Raw genomic sequence first — 5,000 nt, 5'->3', positions numbered from 1 at the left:
GTATATATATGTTATATATATATGTATTGTATATATATATATATATACTCCTAACAATTAAATCACCAGTTTTGATATGAAACATCCCATGAACAATTCGGCAATTCTCACTTTCTTTACTTTATATATTCCCCCATATTCTATATTTACTTGTTCTCGCACTGGCTGTCTTTACTCACATGACTCTCTCTCTCTCTCTCTCTCTTCTCCTTCCTCTCATCAGTCTCTCCTCTCTCTCTCGTCTACTCTCACCAGGCGTGTCAGATACCCCTAGGGCCCTTGGTAAACTAATCCTTTCTAATTGCATTTTTATGTAACTCCCCTCTTCCCTTGTATGGTTGGAATAATTGTTTCTCCTGTTATCTGGGGCTACGAGACGCCCTCCTGCCTAAACACTTCCACGTCCAGCTTTCACGTTTTACCGTTTTTATTCCTTTGAGGAAATTATACAAAGATGTCTTCTTTTTCATAGGGAAGTGAAAAGGGGGGAATGCGCGTAAGATTGCACGTATCACATCCTCTCTTCGAATTATTGCACGACTTGGCTGATAAGCGCCTCAGTTGCGTGGTTGGTATGGTGTTGGCGTCCCACCTCGGTGGTCGCGAGTTCGATTCTCGGCCATTCCATTGAGGAGTGGGAGATGTGTATTTCTGGTGATAGAAGTTCACTCTCGACGTGGTTCGGAAGTCACGTAAAGCCGTTGGTCCCGTTGCTGAATAACCACTGGTTCCATGCAACGTAATTACAACATTCAAACAAACAAACAAACTACTTGGCTGATAAGAGAAGGGGAATTCCCCTTGAGTCTGTTTACGTGTTCGATTTATTTATGAATTATTGTGATTTAGTCATTTTATCTGACTCCTTCTAACCCGTAGGGAGGGTAGTGCCGTCAGTGGACCCCATGTGGTGTACTGTAGGCATGACTTAATGTTCTTTGCAGCCTGCCTTCGGGGCTCCTAGCTGCAACCACTTTCGTTCCTTTTACTGTACCTCCGTTCGTATTCTCTTTCTTCCCCATCTTACTTTCCACCCTCTCGTAACACTTGATTCATAGTGTAACTGCTTCGAGGTTTCTCTCCTATTGCACCTTTCAAACCTTTTGCTGTCAATTTCCATTTCAGCGCTGAATGACCACATAGGTCCCAGTGCTTGGCCTTTGGCCTCAATTCTATATTCAACTCGACTCAACTGCCTTCTTCGTATTGATCAGCAGCGCGTCTGCTGTTCGTAGGTGTAAATACTTCCCATTTCCTCTTCCGAATTTGCACACCAAACGCTTTTGTGCCCAGCAATAAATATGTTCGATTCGATTTTGCCTTATCTGCTTCGCATTGCGTTTTCCTCCAGGATTCTGGCTTTTCTCCCTCTTCGTATTATATTCGTAATACACATCCTCTCCCTTCCTTCCCCTTTCATCGCGTTTCCCCTTCACCCTATAAATCTGAGCGCACCTGAAGATTGCTATCAGCATTTCTTACAGTTTCCGTAATAGTTTCTCTCTCTCTCTCTCTCTCTCTCTCTCTCTCTCTCTCTCTCTCTCTCTCTGGAAAAACCACCTGACTATAAAGGAAGAAGGATTGTGGCAGGTTGGGGTCGACTCCTGCATATAAAGTGAGTTGAAGTAGCTCATAATAAAAGACCTCATAAACTGTTCACCTCTTTTGCGAGTCAAAGACAGTCCAGTCTGAAAGTTCAGGGAGTGGGAGGGTCAAGGTGTGATCCGACCCCCAGCTTCCTCGCGGCGCGTGCCTGAAATCTACGGTCAAATAGAGCGTTGTTTCGCCAACGAAAATTAAAATGAAAGCGGTATATTTTTCAGCAATAATTTTTCTGTCTTGTTTTACATGCACATTATATTTATTTTTTACATTTTCATTCTAATTTAATAAATAAATCATAAATATCTTATTCAACGCGAAACACCTTTTTCAGACTTTTTTTTTTTTAAACGATTTTCCATAGACCTTTCCCACCCACCCAACTAGAACAACAACAACAGTGTCTCAGTGGCGTGGTCAGTATGGTGTTGGCGTGCCACCTCGGTGGCCGCGATTTCGATTCTCGGGTATTCCATTGAGGTGTGAGAGATGTGTATTTCTGGTGATGGAAGTTCACTCTCGTCGAACGTGGTTCGGAAGTCACGCAAAGCCGTTGGTCCCGTTGCTGAATAACCACAGGTTCCATCCAACGTAAAAACACCATGCAAGCAAACAACATCAACAACAAAGTAGTTTGTAAGCTTACTCCCCGAGTAAGCGAGAACCGTAACAAACTCCTGTCGAAATAGGGAATCTAATTCGACCATCGCGTTCAAACGTCATAACGTAGCACGGCTCATAAACGGGCCTCTGTATTCATTGCCCTCTTAACGTAATTACAAATCAGCAAGTAATATAAGTCGAGGGAATATCCTTCTCGCCGAAATTTCCGTATCTTTGTCGACTTATCACGAGGACACTCGCGGAATGAATCGACGTTGTTGTTGTTTCTGATTAAGCTGACCTTGTGTCAGCACGGGCTCTTGCTCACAGAGCAGCCCGTAATGAATTGGCGTCCGCTGCGCCGAAGTTATATTGAGATCGTCGACAATATGCAACCTGTTTTTAAGATTACATTCAAGGCGATTGTCGCTTACTCGTCGAGTAGTCCTACAAACTACTTTCTTGTTGTTGCGGTTGTTCTCGTTGGGGCGGGGGGTAGGGAAGTCCGATGGAAAAGCCTGAAAATTTCTGAAAAAGGTGTTTCGCGTTGAGTTAAAGATACGGGAATTTTAGGAAAGGATATATGTGATTTATTAGAATGAAAATGTGATAAGTAAATAATGTGCAAGTTAAACAGTACAGAACAATTATTTCCGATCAAACGTAGCGTATTTATTTTATTTCTGTTATTTGAGATTAAGCTGGCCTTATACCAGCACGGGCTCTTGCTCATAGAGCAGCCCGTAGATTTTAATTCTCGTTGACGAAGCTACGCTCTATTTGACTGTAGATTTTAGCACGATCCCAGATTAAGCTGGAGGTCGTAATACGCCTTGTTAGTTAGCAAGTAACTTTTTATGTGGAGTCTTCCCTCTTGCTGACTAAGACCGCTGGATTTTTAGCAAGTTTTCAGGCTTTAAGGAAACTGGTGGTCTTTTTATCAGTAGATTTAATCATTAACTTACTAAGTGGGTAGAGCCTTTTGTACCAGTTAGAGGGAATACTTAATACCTCCCTCCCCTATTTACCTGCCTCTCTCTCTCTCTCTCTCTCTCTCTCTCTCTCTCTCTCTCTCTCTCTCTCTCTCTCTCTGTCAGCGTGATTGTAGTCTTTTTCAATAAACAGTTGACCCTGAAATTCGTTTTTGCGCATATAATTAAATGGATTTGATCGCCGGAATAACTCTGAGCATTTTAATTCCAGTTCTAGAGAATGATTTTGACATCTCTCAAAACATCTCTTGAATATCGTATCCGTTCCACCACATGCGCCTGTTATCTCTTGGATGCAATTATCCTGTTGATACCAATTATGACAACGCCTCAGTGCCGTGATCGGTATGGTCTTGGCCTGCCACCTCGGTGGCCGCGAGTTCGATTCTCGGGCATTCCATTGAGGGATGAGAGATATGTATTTCTGAGGATAGAAGTTCACTTTCACACGTGGTTCGGAAGTCACGTAAAGCCGTTGGTCCCGTTGCTGAATAACCACCGGTTCCATGCAACGTAAAAACACCATACAAACAAACAAACAATTATGACATGTTTGGTTCGAATGCAGCTGAATTGGGTGGGAGCATCAGACTAATATATCGTCCGAGTACTGGAACCTTCCGTAAAAAAAGGGGGTTGCATTGTCATAAAAAATAGCAATAGTACTTCTTGAACTTGAAAATGATCTCATCATGTTTCCCACACCCAAATTAGCCATTGGAAACGTCTCTGAACCAACTTAACCTAACCTAGGGGCAAGGCAGAAATACAGGGGCTGATGCAATATTAGTATACATCTCGGGAATTTGCTGCCCACCCCCACCCCCCTCTCCCTGGGCTCTTAACCCTCGCACAAACATTAATTACTTGCTGAGTCACCTGTTGCTATCCCCGACGGAGTGGCGGACCTCAGTAAGGTCTCTCTCCGAAGTAAATGGACGGAGGAAACACCTGTCAGTCCTCTTTGTTGTCATAAGCAGCTACTCCTATAGTAGATTCCCATCAACCGTGCATCTGATGTCTAGGCCAGTCCCTTACGACGCTCCTGATTGGCTGTTAATAAACCAATCACAGGGCTGGAAACTCTTGCCTATGTGATGTCTCTCGAGAGAGACAAGAGTTTCCAGCCCTGTGATTGGCTTATCAACAGCCAATGAGGAGCGTCGTAAGGGACTGGCCTAGACACATAGGCAAGAGTTTCCAGCCCTGTGATTGGCTTATCAACAGCCAATCAGGAGCGTCGTAAGGGACTGACCTAGACACCAGATATAGTATATACCATGCCTCTGGAGCGCTGGAACTCACTGATTCTTATCTCTGACTGCCTTCACTGGCATCTGTTATACATATGTTGTTCCTAGAACTTCCTTTTTTGGCCGTTATATTGCGAGTATGAATGCAGTCTTCCGCCAATTAAGTAACAATGCCTCCCTTTCTGGTGCATGAAGATTCCTCGTGCAATCTCGTACAGCAGATCTGCTGCTGACAGCTCATAGACAGCCTATTCGACTGAAGCTTTTTCTTATATGGTGGGGTGGGGGGGGATGTCTTAATTCCTTTTTTTTTGTGACTCCCAAATGAACTCATGGCTGCTACACCAATCTGAGCTCCTCGTTGGACGAGTTAGTTACGTGCTTGACTACTGATCTCAGGGTTCAATTTCCTGCTCTGCCAACAAGGAATCAGAGGAATTTATTTGTGGTGATAGAAATGCATTCCTCGATGTGGTACCGATCCCACAATAAGCTGTAGTAAGTAACCAATTGGTTCCTAACTACGTAAATAAAAAGTCTAATGCTTCGG

General features: G+C 43.6%; 1 protein-coding gene across 6 annotated transcripts in view; it reads left to right on the top strand.

The window, feature by feature from the left end:
• The window catches only part of LOC135205460 (acetylcholine receptor subunit beta-like 1), a 270,582-nt gene that overhangs the window by 188,422 nt on the left and 77,160 nt on the right, over positions 1-5,000 (top strand). The gene's annotated exons all lie outside the window — the stretch shown is intronic.

Source organism: Macrobrachium nipponense, chromosome 24 (genome assembly GCF_015104395.2).
Source record: "Macrobrachium nipponense isolate FS-2020 chromosome 24, ASM1510439v2, whole genome shotgun sequence".
Taxonomy (NCBI): domain Eukaryota; kingdom Metazoa; phylum Arthropoda; class Malacostraca; order Decapoda; family Palaemonidae; genus Macrobrachium; species Macrobrachium nipponense.
The sequence above is the reverse complement of the archived record's forward strand: the minus strand, read 5'-3'. Positions and strand labels throughout refer to the sequence as shown.